Below are 24,278 nucleotides of genomic sequence, written 5' to 3'. Positions count from 1 at the left end.
GTGTGTGCTTCTGATGTCTGACAATTTACTTGAGTTGTATCATTTTATAGCTCTCCTGAGCCTTGGAGATATGGTCAGAATACATGTATATTTTAAAAATTTAGATGTATGGGTATATATATCAAAGATTTGAAACCCTAAGAATTATTAGCACATCTTTAAAACAAGGGAGATTTATGTTGAATAGACATAGCAGTCATTTATTTATTTATTTATTTATTAAGATTTTATTTTTTCCTTTTTCTCCCCAAAGCCCCCCCAGTACATAGACATAGCAGTCATTTAAATGGTTACAGCAGACAGACCACTTAACGTTAAGCTCCAGCGTACTTAGCCCCTTCATGATGTTGACATTTATAAATATAGTACGTAAAGAAAATAACATTACCCATCCTTAACACAGAGCAATAGGCCTACCTTTCAACATGGCTTTACTACAACCAGCAATGTGCTATCCATTCAAGATAGTGGACATTAAGTTTCCAGTTATCTCATTCTATTAAAAACCTCTATTCTTTTTTAAGATTTTATTTTTTTCTCCCAAAGCCCCCCGGTACATAGTTGTGTATTTTTAGTTGTGAGTCCTTCTAGTTGTGCTATGTAGGACGCCGCCTCAGCATGGCTTGATGAGCAGTGCCATGTCCGCACCCAGGATTCAAACTGGCAAAACCCTGGGCCACCAACGCAGAGAGCGCGAACTTAACCACTCGGCCACAGGGCCAGTCCCCTAAAAACCTCTATTCTTTAACAGAGTTTAGAAAGCCAAATACAGCTGTGTCAGCTACAATTCCATTAGATGACAGTCCACACAGCAGATGACTTCCCTAACCTCCAAAACCCTAATTCTCTTACCCCTGGAATATAGGCCAGACTTAGCAACTTGCTTCTCACAAGTAAAATGGGGTGGAAGTGATGCTGCATGTCTTCTGAGGCTAGGTCATAAAAAGGGCCTCTCTCTGGGGAGAGCTTGGCCAGCCACGATATAGTGAGGATACTCAAGGAGCCTATGGAGAAGCCTCCACGGGTAGAAAGTGAGGCCTAACCTTCTGTCTCCCTACTACCAACCACAAGCATCAACTGGCCAGCCATGTGAGTGAGAGGCCTTGGAAGCAGATCCCCAGCCCCAGCCAGCCTTCTGATGCCTGCAGCCCCAGGTGAAATCCTGGCTGCTACCTCATGAGATCCTGAGCCAGAAGTGCCCAGCTGGCCCACTCCTCAATTCCTGACCCACAGAAGGTGTGAGATAAGTGTTTATTGTTGTTTTAAGTCACTAAGTTGTAGGGTATTTATTATACAGCAATAGATCAGTAACACAGCAATGAAATGAGGAAAAACAGGGTAATGGAAAACTTTATGTCATTAGGTCTGGAAAAGGAATGGAGAGAATATGAAGACTACCTAAAAACTTCTTCCTTTCAGAACTGGAGTATTAACAGCACTGCAAAGAGATGGATCAAATACAGAAAAATGAGGGAAGTCCTTTCTCAGGTTGTTAATAGTATGCTTTAAAACGTAAAATAACTTTAAACTACAAATATGCACAATATGGATGATTCTCACAATGCTGAGTAAAAGAAACCAAACACAAAAGAATATATACTGTATAGTTCCATCTATATAAAACACAAAACCAGGCAAACTAATTTATATGTTACAAGTCAGGAGAATGGTTACTCTGGTGGGTGAGGGCAGGCAGTAGACAGGCAGGCTTCTGGAACGCCGATGATGCTCTGTTTCTGGATCTGGGTACTAATTACTTAGGTGTGTTTAGTTTGCCAAAACTCATTGGGCTGAACAATTAAGATATGTGCACTCAGAGCCTGGCCCCGTGGCCGAGCGGTAAGCTCGTGCACTTCACTTCGGCGGCCCAGGGTGTCGCCAGTTTGGATCCTGGGCAAGGACATGGCACTGCTCATCAGGCCATGCCGAAGAGGCGTCCCAAATAGCAGAGACAGAAGGACCTACAACTAGAATAAATGTACTGGAGGGCTTTGGGGAGGAGAAGAAGAAGAAAAAGAAAGATTGGCAACAGATGTTAGATCAGGTGCCAATCTTTAATAAATAAATAAATAAATTTAAGGAAAAAAGATATGTGCACTTGGCTATATGTATATTTCAATAAAACATTTTTAAACAGATATTATTTATTATTGCTATTAGGAATAATAATTGAACCCATAATTAATGCTTTTCTTCAGCAACAGGCCTTTCATAAAAAACTTCACACCACGAAGCTATTTGGTAGTTTCACCATATACATTAAAACCAGACACAAAAAAATCAAGTTCATACTAACTCCAGAAACAAAGAGAAGAATGATTTCTATGCAGAAAATTCTGAGACCACTTAGGGAAGCACCTCTTCACACCCCCACAGATAAATCAGGCTGGGTTTTCCCTACCCTCTCTGCACACACTATCTCTGGGTAACCACCCTCTCCCTCTGGTCCATTAAGTGATAACGGAGAATCTGAGGGCAATGCCACCTTCCCCACCCTCAGGGAGACTGTAAGCCCTGTCGTCTGTGAGGGTTATACCTGAGATAAGTACAACTATTGGACAGCTGCTGAAAATCCCATCACAAGGCTGAGGAAAATGGACCTTCTTGCAAACTCACTTGTGGGACTATGAGTATCAGAGTATTTATGAAATCTAGTCGGAGTAACTGGAAAATTTATCATGAGGATTTAAAAAATTCCACTAAAAACCTAGGGAATAAAAATAAAATGTTCCTTAACTTTCAATGTTTAACGTCATTAACATGGGGATGCTATATGACCACTTGATTTAAGAAGTACTTTTATAATTGTCTAGGAACAAAGGGCATACTTGAGAAAACACACACACAGGTACACACACGAAGACTTCTAAATTATAAGCTGCCTACCATATTTATTAAAGGCTCCTCTGAGGTAAGGGTTGTGTCTTACTCATATTTTTATCCCAGCAAGTGCTTAACACTATTGAAAGAGTCACTGCCACTTTAGCTGCCAAATATCCACTGCTAACTGATGGCACACCAAGAACAGGGCACAAGACCCATCAAAACAAGCTCTCCACCTTACACTCATTAGGATGGCTACTATCAAAAAAAAACAAAACAGAAAATAAGTTTTGGCAAGAATGTGGAGAAACTGAAACCCTTGTGCACTGTTGGTGGAAACGTAAAATGGTCCAGCTGCTTCGAAAACCAGTATGGTGGTTCCTCAAAAAATTAAACACAGAATTACCAGATGATCTGGGAATTCCACTTTTGGGTATACACACAAAAGAAGTGAAAGCATGGTCTTAAAGAGATATTTGTACATCTATGCTCACAGCAGCATTATTCACAATAGCCAAGAGGTGGAAGCAATTCAAGTGTCCATCGATGAACGCATAACAAAGAAGGAAAACCTGCTATTTGCAACAACATGGATGAGCCTCGAGGACATTATGCTCATTTATATGCGGTATCCAGAGTAATTAAACTCAGAGACAGAAAACAGAATGGTGGTTGCAGGAGCTGAGGGGAGGGAAGAAAGGAGAGCTGTTCACGAGTAGAGTTTCAGTTTTGTAAGATGAAAAAGTTATACAGATCTGTTGTACAACAACGTGAATATACCTTATGGAACTGCAGACTCAAAAATGGTTAAGATGGTAAATTTTATGGCAGGTACATTTCACCGCAATTAAAAAATAATAATTTTAAAACCCCAAAACAAGCTTCACAAGTTAACTATTTACAAAGACGTCCAGCCTCTACACCCCAGTCATTCATTTCAATGCTTTATTCTCTAGCCCCATTTTGGGATGTAAGAAAAATTGCTCTCAGGATTACATAGTGATTTAGTTAACGTAGTCATTTCAAACTCAAAACGCATGATCCTTGTTTCAACAAAGAGTGAAATGAGACTCTGAGAAGTTAAATGACATGCTCTAAGTCACCCAACTATATTAGTGCCAGAGCTGAGATTTTCTTTTTTTTTTAAGCTTTTATTTTTCCTTTTTCTCCCCAAAGGCCCCTGGTACATAGTTGCATATTTTTAGTCGTGGGTCCTTCTAGTTGTGCTATGTGGGACGTCGCCTCAGCATGGCTTGATGAGCGGTGCCATGTCCACACCCAGGATCCAAACTGGTGAAACCCTGGGCCCCTGAAGCGGAGCACGTGAACTCAACCACTCGGCCACACGGTAGGCCCCAGAGCTGATATTTGAAATGCAGTTTCTAAATTGTTAAATGAGACATGTTCCCCCCTGCTGCTCTTAAAGAGGCTTATAGTTCAGTGAATAATTTATTTCTTCCTTCATTCAGGTATTCAAATAATACAGGGAAGTGAATGGAAACGTAAGGAGAAGGTGAAAACTATGGAGAGCACGGAGCTGGCCAGCCTCAACGTACCATCGCAGGTACTCTTGCATCTGGCTGATTCAACAAATATTCGCTGAGCATCTACTCTGTGCAATGTCTACTAGATGCTAGGGATACAGCAGAGAACAAAGCCCCTCACTCTCCAGAAGGGCCAGTCCTTTGATTCATCTCTATCGACTTTCAAGCACACAACAGCTATCCCAAACATTCCCCCCACTTTCCAAGTCTCTGATCCTTGACGCATTCTTGGCAGATACCCTACTTGACTCAAAAGCTAAGGCTACCTGGCAAAAAATCCCTTATATACACTCAGTTCGGCATGGTTTTACAGTGACATCTTCCCATAGCACCCTTACTTTCTTCTCTTGAGCTGGGGGGAAGACCTCCTCTATCCTTCCCATCTGTGATCTCACGACATGTACAACTGCACCAGAGACAACAGAGGCACACAACAGGCCAAAGGCCTATTCCTTCCTCCTTCCCTGGGGCTTCCTCCCATGAATACCTTCTTCTTAAGACTGCCAATTTGCCAGCAGAAAATAGATGACATGATAATGATGTTCACTAGAGAACTGAAACCTATAAAATGGAATCAAAGAAACTGCATGAAAAGGCAACTATCAGAATGGAGAAGATATCTGCAATACATAAATCTAAAACAGGACTCACGTCTAGGATCTATAAAGAACTATTATTTCATAAAAGACAAAAATCTCAATAGAAAAAAATCTGAACCCTTCACAAGAAGATAGCCAAAAGGCTAATATGAAAAAGAGCTAAGGGGATGGCCCCATTGCTGAGTGGTTAAGTTTGTGCGCTCTGCTTCGGTGGCCCAGGGTTTCCCCGGTTCAGATCCAGGGCACAGACGTGGCATCGCTCAGCAGGCCATGCTGAGGTGGCATCCCACACGCCACAACTAAAAATATACAACTATGTACGAGGGGGCTTTGGGGAGAAAAAGGAAAAATAAAATCTTTAAAGGGGCCAGCCCAGTGGCGCAGCAGTTAAGTGTGCATGTTCCGCTTCGGCAGCCTGGGGTTCAGCAGTTTGGATCCCGGGTGCGGACATGGCACCGCTTGGCAAGCCATGCTGTGGTAGGCGTCCCACATACAACGCAGAGGAAGATAGGCACAGATGTTAGCTCAGGGCCAGTCTTCCTCAGCAAAAAAAGAGGATTGGCAGCAAATGTTAGCTCAGGGCTATTCTTCCTCAAAATAAATAAATAAATAAATAAATAAAAAAGAGCAGGGGGAGGCTGTAAAGAAAAATGATCACAAAATTGAGGATAGCGGTCAACTCTAGAAGGGGATTTGATAAGGCATTTCTAAGGTACTGACAATGTTTTATTTTATAATTTACACAATGATTACATGTACTTATTACTTAAAGACTACGTATGTTTTACAAATGTTTGAATACTTCAAAATAAAAAGAGGTATGAAAATACAATTTTTACAAATGTGAAAACGAGTAAAATAGATTCCTAGAAAAATAGAAATTATCAAGAAGTAAAAAATAGAAAGTCATATAACCATTTTTAGAATAATTTTGAATCAGCAGTTTAACATGTTCCCACCAAAACCAAACACCAAAACAAAGCAAAACAAAAAACCACTCAAGTCCAGACTGCTTTACAGGCAAGTTCTACCAAAGTTCAAAGAAATTAATCATTCCAATTTTACGGAAGTAGAAATAGAAGAATAAAAAAAGAAAGAACACTTCCTAACTAATTTTGTCAGGATGGTCTAATTTTGATACCAAAACCAGAGGAGAGCAGGAGAAAGGAAAAATTAGAGGCCAATTTCATTCATCAACACGACAAGAAAACCCTAATTATGTGATTAGCAAACCAAATCCAGAAATATATAATAATGATAATACATATAACCAACTTAGGCTTAATTCCAGGAATGCAAAATTGTTTCAGTGTTAGAAAAATCTATTATTATAATCTCAAACTTGTAACAGATTAAAGGAGAAAAACCACATGAAAATTTCTATAGATGCAGTAAAAAAGCATCTGTGGAAATTCAACAATCATTCAGGATTTAAAAAAAAAAAAAAACACCAAACCTTTGAAAGAAAACCTAATAAAACCATACAAAAATTGATAGTGCCTTCAATCAATTAGAGCTTTCCTTTTAATATGAGAACAAGTCAGCAGTGCCCACTACCATCACTGCTCTTTAGATAAAAGAAATCTAAGTAGTAAAAAGTAACTAAATGGTCATGATTTTCAGATGATATGCTTGTCCTAAAAGAATTTAAACACAAATTATTGGAGTAGGAGTTTAGCAAGGTTACAGACATAAAACCAACTTATAAAAAGTCAAATGCACTTCTATAAACCAGATACAGATACAAATTACAATAGCAACAACAAATGTAACAAGAAGAAGAAACTTAAAAGATGTACAAGAATAATAGCACAAAACTTTACTAGACAAACTACTTAGGAAAACAATATGGCATTACTTAGTGCACATGCATGTGCCCTACCACCTAGGAATTCTACTACTGAGGATGTGTCTAAAGAAACTCTTGTATATCAGGAGAAACATCCAAAGTTATCCTCAGAAACAGTGGAATAACACAAAACCACCCAAATGTCCATTAATACTAGAATGGATAAATTCTGGTGTATTCTATACTTCTTATAAAGCAGTGAAAATGAATAACTATACTCAAAAACATAATGATGAATGAAAAAAGCTAGTTGAAGAATACATACAGTATGAGGTTACTTATATAAAATTCAAAACTAGGAAATATCAAGTACTATATTGTTTAAGGATAATCACATAAGGGTAATACACATGCAGGTGCTTAACAGATAAGCTTTCAAAGAAACAGCAGTTACGGTGTTGTGGAGAACCACCACCTGGAGGGGTAAAAGAGTGATGATAGAGAGACCATACAGAAACAAAAGTCGAAGGAGACACAAAAAAGCACCAGGCCAATGGTTTCATAGTGAAATTCTACCATTTAAAGATAAGGTAGTCTCAATGCTATCTCAGAACACAGAAAAACAAAGAAGACCTCCAAATTCACTTTATGAAGCAAGTAACGGCAAACCCGTAAACAGTAAACCTCAAATCTGACAAAGATTATACAAAAAAGATACCACAGTATCTTATGATATCTATAACTTAGGAATATCACTTATGAGTATCAACACAAAATCTTCAAATATGAGTAAACAGAATCCAACAGCACATTATGAAAAATACAACTTAACCAAGCAGGATTTATTAAGAATGTAAGGGGATGCAGCCGGCCCGGTGGCGCAGCAGTTAAGTGTGCACGTTCCGCTTCGGCGACCTGGGGTTCACTGGTTGAGATCCTGGGTGCAGATACGGCACCGCTTGGCAAAAGCCGTGCTGTGACAGGCATCCCACATATAAAGTAGAGGAAAATGGGCACGGATGTCAGCTCAAGGCTAATCTTCCTCAAAAAAAACAAAAATAAAATAATGTAAGGGAGCTTCAATATAAGGAAATCCCTTAATACGATCCTCATATTAATAACGCTATAGAGTAAAAAATCATATGATCATCACCATGGAGGCGGAAAAGACACTGACAAAATTCACTCATTTATGTTAAAAACAACCAAAACAGGAAGTGATGGATACTTCCTTAAGTAAACAAAATACACCTCAGCCCAATGCCAGCATCTTACTTAACAGGGAAACACCAGAGGCTTTCCTGCTGAAGCCAGGAAACCACGCAAAGCCAAAACAGTTTCCAATTTACATTTTTTAGGTAAGCATTAAATTCCACGATGCTATACAAATATTTACCAGTTCTTGAATGCTACATTCTGCCTGCTGGGGTAACCAGAAGCATTCCTAAAGTTTCTATAAAGCTTTGGCCTTATGACTACTTTGTCTTATACTTTCTTGGTGGCAAGGAAAAAATGGCTCTTCTTAGCACTTATGTTAGAGAAGCAGAGAATCACAAATGTCTTTTTTTTCCAGCTCCTTTTGGACTAAAGGAAGAATTTACAACATTCCCAAAGAATAACACTTTTATTATTACTTGAATAGTAAGGGATCAGAGTGGTCCTTGAAAGGATGCTTAAAAACATTAGCAAACCAAGATAGGCAGAATAGCTCAATAAAGGGATGGACATTCTTGGCCACAATCTTAGATAATCCAGCATTACTGTCGACTGGTCTGAAACATAATATCAAATATATTTATATGCCTATATGGTCCTGCAGTAAAAATTAACTTACGGGAAAAGATTACACTGATCCTTAAAAAAACAATTAAGAAAAGCATCTGCTTCAACCATGGAACAGAAACAAAGATGCTTTAATGGGGGAACAGAAGTTTATTTGGGGACAGGTTCAGCATTGCTAGAGTTAGAAAGGAAGGAAAATTTCAAATAAGTCCCCAAACTAAACATGTTCACATTTCTATTGAAGCAATAGGTAGCAGTACCCTGAACTTAGTTACTGACTCAAGATAAATCCTTGCGACCAAGGTAAATTCCATAGGTTTTTTGTTTGTTTTTTTTTTTTGAGGAAAATTAGCCCTGAGCTAACATCTGCTGCCAATCATCCTCTCTTTGCTGAGGATGACCGGCCCTGAGCCCATCTGTGCCCATCTCCCTCTACTTTATATGTAGGACACCTGCCACAGCATGGCTTGCCAAGTGGGGCGATGTCCGTACCCAGGATCCGAACTGGCAAACCCCAGGCTGCTGAAGCGGAACGTGCGCACTTAACCACTGCGCCAGCAGGCCAGCCCCCTAAATTCCATAGGTTTTACACTCTACTTTGCAAGCCTGATCTGTGTTCAGTGGCAATTCAGATATTAATTTGGGAAATATTGTTTTTATTTTCTTTAGCTGTGCAGCTAAAACTATTTCTTCTAAAAATAAGATTGTACTTTTTTTTTCAGAATTACTTTAATCAGTTCTATTTAAGTACTTCCCTATCTCCGAAACTACATTTTTGATTGTACATTTGTTCCCAATGACAATATAGTAGAATTAACATTCATTCCAGTCACTAGGTTAAAAATGCTCTTTCCAGTCAAATACACGTGAATAATCTACTCACTGGAGGCAAACTAGTACTTTGGTATAGTATGAGGAAATCCAGCTTTACCTTGAGGGCAGAGAAAATAGTCATTTTCCTCAAGGGTTTAATATAATTTAACTTAAGTAAATCATTTTGCCAGATTTCAAAAGGAGGTTTCCGCATTCTATGTCAGTGATGGTTATCCAGAGGTTTCTCAGGGCAACTACACGAAAATAGACAGCTCTCCAGTAACAGGGAAACAAATGTTCCATACATGAATTCTCTTCATATATGTATGTATTTATATGTGTTAATTTCATGTAATGTTCCTGAGGGCAGTGACATGAGAGTGGGAAGGGATCCTAGAGACTATCCTAACACCTCAATTTTACAGACGAGGAAAACTAAAACCTGCAGAAGCACAGTGACTAGCACAAGCTCATGTACCATGTCAATGACGGCAGGGACCAAGTCTCAGGTCCCCTGACTCCAAGGTCAGTGCTCTTTCACTCAGCTGAAAGATGCCTTTCAGGACCTCCCCCAAATTTCAGCACACCCTCACACAAGTACCTTCCTGAGACTCACTAACTCTCTAGTAAAAAGGAACTAAACCTTAAACTACAGAAAAGCTGTAAATAATAGGTCACCAAACTTTTAATCTCTGAAGCATCTGAGAGTAGGTTTGCCAATATGATGGCTCATTACTCTCTAATACTTTAGTTTTATTTCCTAGAAACAAAACAAGACCATTCTCCTACATAATCGAAATGCAACCATCAAAACTGTTAACACGATACATTATCACAATCTAATCTTCAGACCCCATTCTATTGGGCCAATTCAGAACCACAGATCACATTTAGCTGTCACATCTCTTGAGACTCCAGTTTGCAACAGCTCTTCAGTTTTTTCTTGACATTCATGACCCTGACATCTTTGAAGATTTCAGTCTCGTTATTTGGTAAAATATTCCTAAACTGGGTTTGTCCGGTGTTGCCTCACAATTAGGTCTAGATTACGCTTCAAAATTTTGGCTGTCCCTATTCTAAAAGAAAATCTGGAGAGTGCTGAACTATACACAATCATGGCTGCATTACAACATTTCAGTCAACGACGGAAATGGACCACATATACAACGGTGGTCCCATAAGATCAGTACCACAGAGCCTACGTGTGTAGTAGGCTATAGCACCCAGGTTTGTGTAAGTGCACTCTATGATGTTTGCACAACTACAAAATGACATAACAATGAATTTCTTCGAACATATACCCATCATTAAGTGACACATAACTATATTAAAATTGAATGAGAGATGACTTTAAAAACAGGCAAAAGATATGACTAGACACTTGACCAAACAAGACATAAAACTGGTTAATAAGCACCTAAAAAGATGCTCATCATCATTAGTCATGAGGGAAATGCAAACTGAAACCATAATGCAATACCACTGATAAACTCACGAGATGGAATATAATCAAAAAGACTGACTAAACCAAGTGTCGGTAAGGATGTGAAGAACTGGAACTCCTCATACATTGCTGACAGAAATGTAAAACGGTATAGCTACTTTGGAAAATAGTTTGGTGGTTTCTTGAGAAGTTAAAAACACACCAATTTTCCAAAGTGTCAAGGCATTAAAGCCAAAGGAAGTCTGCCTAAAGGAGACCAAACAGACAGGACAATTAAATGCAACATGTCATTGCTGAACGGGGTCTGAAGAGCAGGAAGTCGTAACATGTCAGTGATGGCTGTGTCATGGTCATGTAGGAAAATGTCCTTCTTTGGTGAAAATACACACTCAAGTGTCCTGGTGAGATGGGGCACTGTATCAGCAATTTACTGTCAAATGGTTCAGGTAAAAACCTTCTTCATACCGTCCTTGCAATATTTCTAGAAGTTTAAGATTGTTTAAAAAAAATTGTTTAAAAAAAAAATTTGTTACATGTATAGCATTAAAAATGTTTTAAACTGGGGCCGGGCCCGGGGGCACAGCGGTTAAGTGCGCACGTTCCGCTTTGGCGGCCCACGGTTCACTGGTTCAGATCCCGGGGTGGACATGGCATCAATTGGCAAAAGCCATGCTGTGGTGGGCATCCCACGTATAAAGTAGAGGAAGATGGGCATGGATGTTAGCTCAGGGCCAGTCCTCCTCAGCAAAAAGAGGAGGACTGGCAGTAGTTAGCTCAGGGCTAATCTTCCTCAAAAAAAAAAAAAAAAGTTTTAAATTAACCTATTACAGAAAAAAAAAACGCCTTCCCCTATTCACTCTATATCCTTACACCATTTTAGTTTTTTTCACAGCACTTACCAGTAAGCGAAACATGACATACACGTGATAGTCTCCCTACTCCACTGAAAAGTAAGCCCCTCAAGGGCAGGGACTAGGTTTTGTTCACCACTCTATTCTCAGTGCCTAGAATAGTGGCCAGTACACAGGGCATTCATATTTATTCAATGAATGAATCTGTCATCTTATTACGGTTTAAAATAAAATCATTTTACCATCCTCTCCCCTCAAACCACACACACATCACTTACCCTCTGACTCAGCAACTCCACTCCTAGGTACTCAAGAGAAACGAAAACAAACGTCCACACAAAGACTTACAGATGAATGTTCACAGCAGCATTATTCGTAAGAAACAAAACTGGAAACATTCCAAATGTCCCTCATCTGGTATAGCCATCCAATTATTATTTGATGACAAAAAGTAATAAACTACTGACCCTGGCAACAACATGGATGAATCTCAAAAACAGTATAAGTGAAGAAAACACAAGATACAAAAAACTGTACCTTGCATGATTGCATTTTCATGAAAGTTCTAGGCACTGGCAAAACAGAAAGCAGCCTGGGGTTGCCTGGAGGTGGGGATGAGGGTGGAGGTAGGAGTGGAACTGACTGCAAATGACAAGAGGGGGCTTTTTGGAATGATGGAAATGTTCTAAAGCTGGATTATGGTGATGGCTGCACAACTCTGTAAATTAAAAATTATTGAACTGAACACTTAAAATTTTATGAGTTTTATAGTATGTTGATATGGTTGTTTTATTATGTTTTTTAAGATTCGCACCTGAGCTACTATCTGTTGCCAATATTTATTTATTTACTTATTTTTTCTTCTCCCCAAAGCCCCAGTGCATAGTTGTATATTGTAGTTGTAGGTTCTTCTGGTTGTGGCATGTGGGACGCTGCCTCAGCATGGCCTGATGAGCGATGCTAGGTCCACGCCCAGGATCCTAACCGGCGAAACCCTGGGCCGCTGAAGTGGAGCGTGAGAACTCAACAACCGGGCCACTGGGCTGGCCCCAATATAGTTGTTTTAAAGTAAAAGGTAGAAAGCCAGAGACAGCCTCTTTTTGCTCACTGTTCGGCCAAGTTTTTAAAAATTTGTGTTATATAAAGGGGTGAATGAGGCTTTACTCTACAAGCAGGATATGAGCATCTTAGTTAACCCAAATTAAGGTCCAAACTACAAAATGTGGGACCCTGATAATTATCAGGAGCTGCAGTCTTCATATTTGCCTAGCCCCACAAGTCAGCCTTAAAGGAAACTTTCAGACTCTGCACTGGACTCATCCGCCAGCCATCCTTCCAGCACGGGGCTTGAGGCTCTATGAGTACCTGGGCTTGAAAAAACAAACCCATCAACGCTAGTAATTAAAATAACCTTGCAAATTAGAGCGAGAACGTTTGAATTTGTGTAGAGGATCCTGACTGGCTAATAAACAGTATTCTTGGTTAGGATGTTCCGCCAAGTTTTTATTTGTCAACCATAGTTTTATTTCTTAGAATATGATTCTTAAGTAGGGAGAACAATGATATGGCTTCAAATTCTCAAAAATTATTTTACAGGGGCCGGCCCAGAGGTGCAGCAGTTAAGTTCTCATGTTCTGCTTTGGTAGCCCAGGATTCGCCAGTTTGGATCCCAGGCGCGGACCTACACACCATTTAGTAAGCCATGCTGTGGCAGGCGTCCCACATATAAAGCAGAGGAAAATGGGCACAGATGTTAGCTCAGGGCCAGTCTTCCTCAGCAAAAAGAGGAAGATTGGCGGCAGATGTTAGCTCAGGGCTAATCTTCCTCAAAAATATATATATTTTACAGGAATTATGTAAGAAAAAAGAAAACAAATGAGATCTGCTCACTATAGGAACTGCTCAAAGGTACTTTATGTTTATTTAGTAACAGGAGAAAGAATAACTCACTTAAAAAATAGGTTTGTGCACAAGCCACCTTTTTTCAGTTTCCCAAATGCAGAAACACAGGAGGGCCACTTAAAATTAAAGGACTTATCAACAGACTTTGGAAAAATATTTTAGACCTTTCTTTAGGATAAGCTCTATAAAAAGAGAAATAAAGGGAAACTCACTAGGAGGAACTTAAAGCCAAGGCCCTGAGGAGGCCTTTCTAATCCTCTCTTCAAGCCACTACCATTTGGCCAGGCATCCCACAGACTGTAAGCTCAGAGGGCTAAATGTTTTGTTCACTCATGTATCCATCCATTCAACTACAATGTGCCTAGTACACACACTATTTGTTGAATTAATTAGTAACCGGGAAGCCTAGGGGGAGTTAACTGCTCTGTTCAGAATGATCTCCTAACAGTGTTTTTACATGCTACACAGTAATTTATTTCCTCATTGGTCTGTCCCCAACACTACACTGCAACATTCTTGAGAGAAGGCAGGAACATGGCCCAAGCCTGGCACAGAAAATGCTCTGACTGTTAAATCAAAGAACGGGAGAGTGAGTTGCCCAAGATCACACAACTGGAACTTGACACACAACTTTTGTGACCCAAAGACTACTTTTTTTTTTGAGGAAGATTAGCCCTGAGCTAACATCTGCCACCAATCCTCTTTTTGCTGAGGAGGACTGGCACTGAGCTAACATCTGTGCTCATCTTCCTCTATTTTATCTCTGGGACGCCTGCCACAGCATGGCTTGACAAGTGGTGCGTAGGTCCACACCTGGGATCCAAACCAGCAAACCCCGGGCCGCAGAAGCAGAGCATGCAAACCTAACCACTATGCCACCAGGCTGGCCCCAGAAACTACTATTTTTATTTCTGCACGTGCTGCTTTACAGTCCAAGAGGATATTCCAAGAGACGGAGGTGAGGGAGAAGCCAGTCTTGCCAAGCCCATTTACTTCAAGGGAATAACAACTGAGCATTAACCAGACACTGAGGGCTCAGCACTCCACCTATGTATCTCACCCAATCCTCACAGCACTGAGGCATACATCACCACCCGCTTCCTACAGATGAGGAAAGCAGGGCTCAGGCGGGGTGACCTGCCGCGTCACAGCTAAGCGGTCAAAGTCCGTGCCCTTACCCACTCCACCGTACAGACTCTCAGAAAGAAGAGAAAACCCTGGGGTGAAGGCTGTGACCAGGGATCAGAATGCTGGCCTCAGACAACCTGGTCAAGAAGTCACCCAGTGGGTGGTGGGTTCCTAGGTATTTATTGTTAGGCTGCACAATTCACATATAAGTCACATTCATATATGTATCCAATATTAAATAAATTTTAAAGATACCACCCAGTTTAGCTGCCATGCCCATTCTGCCATGCACAGGAAGGCAGAAGAGCCCTAAAAGCAATCCAGAGCTCTTCTTCCACCTCAATTACTTCTCCTTCACCTCTCCTCCTTCCCCACAGGCTCCAAAAGCAGGGAATGGTTCCAGGCTGGAGAAGAGTGGAGGGAGCAGCACCAAGGACTTGAACCTGGCAAGTCAGTAGTCAACAGGAGACATCTTTTGACCACTCCACCTCACCCCTCATACCTTAGAGAACTCTAGTCTTATCAAACGGTCCCACTAGCTGACTGGACCACAGTGGACACTATCCCAAGCTGAATCCGATTCTTGCCCCCAGCAATCTGATTTCGCGTGCTCTCAGCCTCTGGCTCTCAATGTACTAAATAAGACACATACCTTCAGGAAGCTAAGGTCAGCTCTCTTCTGCGAAATGCATAGGAAAATGGTAAAAGAGAAAAGACAAGACAGCCAGCTGCATAGAGATGCAGGGCACAAGAAGATTTTGTAAACGTAAAGAGGGACAGAGGTAGCTGCCCTGGTCTATTTCCTAGTTCCTGGCTGCAACCATACTGAAGTTTTAATTGCACTTCCTGTCCCTGTGATACCATGAAAAAGACCCCGGATCTCCATTCTAACTTTTCAATTTCTACAATCCATTTTCTACAAGACAGTGCCTGAAACCCTCCAGCACCCCACACTACCTTTACTCAGTTAGCTCCAAGCCATTCTTCAGGTCGCAACTTCAACACCACACCCTCCAGGAAATCTAGAGCACTCCTCAAACCATCTCAGCTCCACCTTCCTTACCCTCCTGCAGCATTCTGCATCTCATTATCCTCAGTAAATGCTATTATTTTCCCGGTGGACTGTAAACATCAAAGAGTGAAAACCACTTCTGTTCACCACTTTGATCCTACCGCCTAGCACATAGGTCACTTAATAATATTATTAAATAAATGAAAATCAAGAAACTGGAAGAGGTAGCTAGGAGGGGTGACAAGTCCACACTACCCTCCTGATAAACACTAGGCTGCTCTGGCCCTCCCTGCCCCTCTTCAGGTGCCCAGTTTTTCCCTCTTCCACCTCCTCAACAGGCCCAAGTTGGCCATGATAATCATTTTATACTTTGATGCGAACACATTCAGGAACCAGGCTGTATAAAGTATGTTTCCAGGCAGCTTGGAGTAACAGAATAAACCCTAGAGTAGTTAAAAAAAACACAAAAACACAAGTTTTGGGGTCTAGACACGCCTCAGTTCTGCTATATATTTACTGGCTGTGAACTTTGGACAAGTTACCTAAGACCTCGTTTCCTTATCTATAAAGTGAAAAAAAAATACTTCAAAGATGAGGATGGAAATGAATTTGAAACCACACCACCCAAAGCAAGGCAGGCTTGCAATTGTTAGTCAGTTGGTCACAGCGTATCCCATGCAGGCTAGCACCCTGACACCCCACTTCCCAACTCCTACTTGCCATGGCTTCAGAACCCAGGGCCTGCCCTAAGACTGAGGATCTGAGAGCGAGCTTGGAGAACATCTATCCTGTTGGCTTTCCAACGTGTGGGAGCCCCAAGAAGCGAACAAGAAGCACAAGGAGAGAAACAACATCTCAGGGTTAGGCAGGAAGGTGGGTGGAGTAGGCTGGACCCAGAGTGGAGTAGCTCTGGATGCTTGTTGGGAAATCAGTTTCTAAAATTACAGTAGCGCCCTCTTATCCATGGTTTCGCTTTCTACAGTTTTAGTTACCCATGGTCAGCTGTGGTCTGGAAGTATTAAATGGAAAACTCCAGAAATACATAATTGATAAGTTTTAAATCACATGCCCTTCTGAATAGCATGATGAAATCTTGCGCCTTCCCACTTCGTCTCAGACTTGGATCATCCTTTCGTCCAGTGGATCTACACTGTATACACTCCCAGCCCATTAGTCACTTAGTAGCCATCTAGGTTATCAGATCCACTGTCACCGTCACAGTATTGCAGTGCTTGTGTTCAAGTAACCCTTATTTTACTTAACAATGGCGCCAACTACAAGAGTAGTGTTGCTGGCAATTCGAATATGCCCAAGAGAAGTCGTGAAGTGCTTCCTTTAAGTGAAAAGGTGAAAGTTTTTGACTTAATAAGGAAAGAAAATCTTATACTGAGGTTGCTAAGATCCATGGTAAGAACGAATCTTCTATCCATGAAATTGTGAAGAAAAAAAAAAGTTCATGCTAGTTTTGCTGCACCTCAAATACGTACATATAGGAAAAAGCACAGTATATAGGGTTCAGTACTATCTGAGGCTTCAGGCATCCGGGGGGTCTTGGAACAATATGCCCCACAGATAAGGGGGCCTAGTGTAGTGGGTACCTTAATATGAGCAAGGTGAGGAATACATTTACATATGGTTCCTGAAAAAACTCAAGCTGGATGCTTTTCATAAAATTTTTTTATAAATACTTGAGAATTAAGAACACATAAATTGGGGCCGGCCTCATGGCTAAGTGGTTAAGTTCGCGCTTCGCTTCGGCGGCCCAGGGTTTCACTGGTTTGGATCCTGGGCGCGGACATGGCACCACTCATCAGGCCATGCTGAGGCAGCGTCCCACATGCCACAACTAGACGGTCCCACAACTAAAAAATATGCAACTATGTACCTGGCAGCTCTGGGGAGAAAAAGGAAAAATAAAATCTTTAAAAAAAAAAAAAAGATATAAATTAAATTCATGGGAATGGCTTATCAGTTAGAGCTAACCACCAGGAGCACATTATTAGGGATGCTATTAATAACAAAATTAATTTTGTTCTGAGTTTTACTTGCACTCAAAACTGTTCAGAAATTGAATTTTCTGTAGCTTATGTAAGCTGGTCTCCTCGCCTCTTTGAGCTCCAAAAAGCATACAAAAGACTTCTTTATTAAAAGCTGAATTAACAGTTAATAAACAAAACTAAGAATCTGAATCCAGATCTGTTTCCAGGTCTCCAGCCTTTAGAGATGATATATACTACTGCTGGTCCTGCCTCTCAAACAGGTGGTGCAAATACCCAGCAGAGTTCCAGGGATTCAGGGAGGGAGCGCTACCGCAGAGTCAAAGGGTAAATTTATGGTGGAGGCAAGCCTCAGACGAAGGCAGCACTTGAATAGGGCCCAGTGTTTCTCCGGGGTGGGTTGGAGGGGCGTAGTACTGGCATCTTGACAGGACGATTGTCCAGTGGAGGGACTGTACCATGCACTGCAGGTCGTTTAGTGTGCCTGCCTCCACCACAAACATACCGAAGGCCAGTAACACCCCCTCCAATCAATGTAACAACAACAAAGCTACATCTATTTCAAAACACCCCTGGAGAGGGGGCAAAATCACAGCCACTGAGCACCACTAGATAAGCAGAGAGAGAAGGCGACAGTGAGTAGAAAGCAGGACAGACAGAGAGGGGAACACAATTCATCAAATTTGATGAGCTGGGAGAAGGAGGGCCATCCCTCAATGACTCTCACCTACAAAATCAAGTCTGAACTCCTCTGTCAACAATGTCCTTGAGGATTTGGCCCTGCCCATCCCAGCTGTCTCAACGCATGCTTTCTCAAGGCACTCCTGCCATCCCAAACAACTTGTGGTTTTCCTGACTTGATGTGCTGTTTTTATACTTCTGTGCCTTCACATGTACGTTTTCCTCTACCTAGAATGCACTTCTCAAGATGAACTCCTAGCCATCTATCAACAATCAGCTCAAAAGTTTGTGAAGCCATACAAAAACAGCCCCACGTCACTCAGGCCTTTTTTCTCAAAGGGCTTCACAGTCCTTCTGTGTGGCACTGGTATATTCTCTGTATTACTGCCCAAATCCATCCCACTATTTAGACTAAGAGCTACTAAAGGGCAGTGATCATGTGAATCCTGGCACATAACAGGTGCTCAATAAATGTTTTCTGAGTGAATGACCTTGCAGATAAGGTTTTTTTTTTTTTTTTTAAAGATTTTTTATTTTTTCCTTTTTCTCCCCAAAGCCCCCTGGTACATAGTTGTATATTCTTCGTTGTGGGTCCTTCTAGTTGTGGCATGTGGGACGCTGCCTCAGCGTGGTTTGATGAGCAGTGCCATGTCCGCGCCCAGGATTCGAACCAACGAAACACTGGGCCGCCTGCAGCAGAGCGCACGAACTTAATCACTCGGCCACGGGGCCAGCCCCAAGGTTTTCAAAAAGGCTAAAAAGTGATACAAACAATAGATATTTTCTGTTATTGAAAGCACACATTTTCTCAACTCTGATCATTGGTTGAGTATCACTTAGGAACTAGGCAGACTGGGATGCTCTATCACTTCCTAGCTGTGAGTCCTTAGGTAAGTTAACTAACCTCTCTGTGTCTCAAGTTGCTTCATTTACAAAGTAACTACCTTTACAGGGTGTTTATGAGGATTAATGTATGTAAAACAAACAAACAGAAAGTGCTGACTAAATGGCAGCTCTACTAGTCTGCCATAATCACAAAAACCTTAATGGGACAGGATACTGTACATTAGAAATGTGATCATGAAATTTTGGTTGGAAACCTGTTTTTTGAGGGGAGAGCTGAAAGTCAACAAATCCAAGAGCATGTCTTCAAGCTGCCTTGTTTGCCCTCTACAACGTTCAATACCAACCCCTTCAGGACCGCTCTCTCGGCTCCTTAGACAAAGCGCACTCCTGGTTCTCTGGTCTCTCTGACCACAGTTCCTCTGTCCTCTTCTCTAACTTGCCTTCTATTGACACCTAAAGTCAGGCATTCCTTCGGCTCAGTTCTCACCTTTTTTCCCACCTTGTCCACTCTCAAGGCTTCAATCAGGCTCTCCATGGAGATGACCCTATGATCTCTCAATCACATTCAGAAAGTGTTTCAAACTCAACTTACCCGAAATAGATGCTGAGCTCAGGTAATGAGCTCATCAAGCATACAGGTTCAATCGAGCCTTTCTCATACCATTTTTTCCTGATTCTTATACAGCTCACCAGCCCTCCGGTTCCTCTTCCTTTGCCTACCTCATAAAAGCATTTGTTTAGGGGCCAGCTCCGTAGCCAAGTGGTTAGTTCACGTGCTCCACTTTGGCAGTGTGGGCTTCGCTGGTTCGGATCCTGGGCACGGACATGGCACCACTCATTAGGCCATGTTGAGGCAGTGTCCCACATGCCACAACTAGAAGGATCCACAACTAAAATATACAACTGTATTCTGAAGGGATCTGGGGAGAAAAAGCCAGGGGTTAAAAAAAAAAGACTGGCAACAGCTGTTAGCTCAGGTGCCAATCTTTTCTTTTCTTTTTTTTTTTTCGAGGAAGATTAGCCCTGAGCTAACTGCTGCCAGTCCTCTTTTTGCTGAGGAAGATTGGCCCTGAGCTAACATGCGTGCCCATCTTCCTCTACTTTAAATGTGGGACGTCTACCACAGCATGGCTTAGCCAAGCAGTGCCATGTCTGCACCTGGGATCCGAACTGGCAAATCCCGGGCCGCCAAAGCGGAAGGTGTGCACTTAACCGCTGTGCCACCGGGCCAGCCCCTCAGGTGCCAATCATAAAAAAAAAAAAAAAAAAAAGCATTTGTTTCGCTTGTGCCTATTATCTATCAAAATCATACCCACTCTTAAAGAACCAACTCCAACTCCATTCTTCATCTTTATATCCTCCACATAATAATCAGAAAAGGGCTCTGCACAGAAAAGGCAAGATTCCTAATGAACGGATTCAAATGAAATGAAATAAAAAGAGCCAGTTACCTCTTTGGTTTTTCTGTTCTACCTTAGTAGTTCTTAACCTTTCTGGGACAATAGGCCCCTTTGAAAATCTATGGAATGCTACAGATTGTTGACTAAAAAGATGAACATACACAACATCTGCTTGCCATTTCACCTAAACAATGACCTCAAATAAGAATCTCTGCTTGGGGCTGGCCCCGTGGCCAAGGGGTTGAGTTCACGCGCTCTGCTTTGGCCGCCCGGGATTTTGCCGGTTCAGATCCTGGGCACAGACATGGCACTGCTCTTCGGGCCATGCTGAGGCGGCGTCCCACACACCACAACTAGAAGGACCCACAGCTAAGAATATACAACTATGTACCAGGGGGCTGTGGGGATAAAAAGGAAAAATAAAATCTTTAAAAAAAAAAAAAGAATCTGTGCTCATCCACGCAAGACTACCACTTACATAATTTTCATCTTCAGATTCTACTTCCCTCTTATAAATTTCAGGATGCCTTCCAGATACACCCTAAATGGCCTACAGGCATCATAAACTTAACAAGTTGGAACCAGAACTGACTATTTCTCCCTAACAAGCCTGCTCTGCCTACAGTATTCCCTCTCAGATAATGGCACCAACATCCTCCCAGGCTCCCAAGCTAGAAGCCTTGGAATGAACAACTCTGCCCATTCCCCATCAATCACCAAGCCTTGTCTCAGAGATCCTTCTCAAATCCAAATCCACCTCCTTCAGCCTCTTACCCTTTAAGATCCCATCACCCTTTGCTTCTTGTCATACTTGCCATGATTAAAAGTCTTTCTGCACTCTTCCGACAAGAGCCTGTTACTGGCCGTCTTTATAAGGTCTCTCACCTCCATCTACTACCTGCCACTGCTGCTATCGTACTTCACCTCTAGATGGTTACAACAGCCTAACTGATTCCCCCACCTCAGTTTTTTTTCCCTATCATTTCCACCAGTGTTGATCTATCCTCCCTCAAAATTTCAAAACTGACCATGTCACTGCCTCTTTTCAAAAACATGCTTCGCCACTGCACAAATACACAATCAAACTCAGTTTTGACTTTAGAGTCCGCCAAGATTTGCCACCTACATACTTTTCCAGGATTAGATTCCACAGCTCAAATTCGCTTGTGCCTATTATCTATCAAAATCATACCCACTCTTAAAGAACCAACTCCAACTCCATTCTTCATCTTTATATCCTCCACGTAATAATCAGAAAAGGGCTCTGCACAGAAAAGGCAAGATTCCTAATGAACGGATTCAAATGAAATGAAATAAAAAGAACTGCCTGAAAATTCTTAAATCCTTCTGGAAGGGTTAGGTTTTTAAAAACATCACTATCCAAATACTAATATTTCAATCAAGAAGCCCTCCATAAACAGAGTATTGGTAACCAATATTCACTAAATGCTAATACTGTATAATGTAGATTAAATTCTTACTAGAGTATATCATCAACCTGAAGACAAAAAACTATAATCTGGACTCAGGATTCTAATCTAATGTTTGTGTTTTACTCAAGAAAAGAAAATTACAGCAAAAAGACTTGGCATTTCACCTGACAGAGACTTGGGTCAAGTAAGTCCACAGCAGTGACAGACACAGCCACTAGATCTAAGCCATCTTCAGACTAAGAAAAACCTCAGACAGGAAAAAATCTTCCAACTGAAATGGCCAAAACCTAAAAATTTTCTCAGTCCATATTTCAGATGTTACATTTTTTAAAAGGGCCAAAGGATGTGACAGGCAATTCTGAGCCTCTCATAACGAGACCCGTTTACGGGCACACTCACCAGCAGGCACAAGGGCAATCAGATATATGCAGAGAAGCGATGCTGCGGGCAGGACTTTCCCTCTGTTACTTTCTAGGGCCATATTTCTTTTAGATTTGACCTACTTTAACTTATTTTTTGGCTCCTAACCTCTGAGTTCATGTTAATTTCCACAGTTGGACCCTGTGAAGCATTTTGCTCCTGAAGAGGATGAAAATATTCAAGATTCATCAAGTCTTTAAAAAAAAAAAAAAATTTATCTTTTCTTCTTCTCCCCAAAGACCCCCAGGACACAGTTGTATATTTTTGTAGTTGTGGATCCTTCTAGTCGTGGCATGTGGGACACCACCTCAGCGTGGCTTGATGAGTGGTGTTAGGTCCGCACCCAGGACCCAATGGGGCGAAACCCTGGGCTGCCAAATTGGAGCACGCAAACTTAATCACTCTGCCACGGGGCTGGCCCTTAGTGAGTCTCTTCTTTAAAAAAGCAATTTTAACTAGTCTTTTGGTCTAGCTAAGATACTTAGTAAAACATGCCCTCTATGGCATTTCTAAAATTATGATCACTGAAATCTAAATATGTTTCTAAAAGATATTTGCTTATAACAGTAGTATGCTAACATTTAAAAATCATTAATAACACTATTTAAGGAAAGTAAGAGTGTGATGGAAAGAGCTGCAGCATTTGAAATAGGATCTCAGTCTACAATCTCAAGTCTGACTCTTGTTGTACAACCTTAGAAACTGGCTTCAGCTGGAAGTACTCTCTCATCTCAAAGAGGGATGTGACCACCTTTGCCTCCCTCGAGGCAGCTGTTCCTATAAAATGAGAGCGTACCTGCCACGAAGTGTTCAGTAAATATTAGTTTGCTTCCTTCAATGAACACAAAAAACACAAGATTTAGATGTAAGCAACTCCCACAAGCCTTCATCAGCACAAAACACTAAAGCCGGTTGGTTCTAATAAAAACAATACCGTCACCCTCATTCCACAAACGTTGCTGAGGGATCTGGATCAAGAGGGAAGAGCCTGCATGTGACTCTGCAAGAACTCCATTAAGGCTGAATATACACTGACCACTAAAACACGAACAGAAAAGTCCACAGTAATTGTGCTAAAACGTCTGGATGCATAAAGGCTGATAAGAGCGCTCGCTCACTCGAGGCAAAGAAAAATAAGTCAAATTAGGCCCAACTCCAGATGACTCAATGAATCAAGAGATTCATTATGCTGGCTTATCCTTCCTAGAACGCAAACAGTACGATGTTAAAATTCATTTTAAAACTCCGAAGTTGAAATATTCCACAAAAAACACTGGTGCCACTAACGCTTTTTAGAAAGCCTGCGCAGGAGAGCACCACGAGCACCAGTGAAGACACCGCACGAAGGCCGCTCGCGGACGACAGGCGAGGAGGAACCGCACGGAGGGCTGTTCGGGGTCCTGCACACACCCCAAGGCGAACCGCTTCAAGACCACGGCCGCCGCCGCCGCCGCCGCCGCCGAGCATCTGAAGGAATTCCGGGCTTTACGATCGGATGTCCAAAGAAGGCTGTGATGCCAGCAAACCGCGGGGCGGGAGGCGCCACCGGCCCCTTCCCGGGGGTCCTGGCTCTGAAATTCCCGCCGCGCCCGGTTCTGGGAGTCCCGGGTCCCGGCCCGCGCGCCCCTCCCCGCGCCGGGTGAGGGCCAACCCGCGAAGCGCCGCGAGCGATTCCCAAACCTCGCCCGGCCGCGGGGCTCCGCCCGAGGCCCCCGGCGCGCGGACCGCGACGAAGCCCGGGGTCGGGGTCGCGGTGGCGCGGGAGGCCGCGGCGGCGTCCGCGGGGCCCCGGGGGTGGGCGGCGGGCGCGGGCG

The 24,278-nt window shown here is 42.1% G+C and overlaps 1 protein-coding gene across 2 annotated transcripts in view; it reads right to left on the bottom strand.

Annotated features, from left to right (window-relative positions):
• The window catches only part of MAPK1 (mitogen-activated protein kinase 1), a 96,935-nt gene that overhangs the window by 71,875 nt on the left and 782 nt on the right, over positions 1-24,278 (bottom strand). The window lies entirely within an intron of this gene.

The sequence above is a fragment of the Equus quagga genome, chromosome 15 (genome assembly GCF_021613505.1).
Source record: "Equus quagga isolate Etosha38 chromosome 15, UCLA_HA_Equagga_1.0, whole genome shotgun sequence".
NCBI lineage: Eukaryota > Metazoa > Chordata > Mammalia > Perissodactyla > Equidae > Equus > Equus quagga.
The sequence above is the reverse complement of the archived record's forward strand: the minus strand, read 5'-3'. Positions and strand labels throughout refer to the sequence as shown.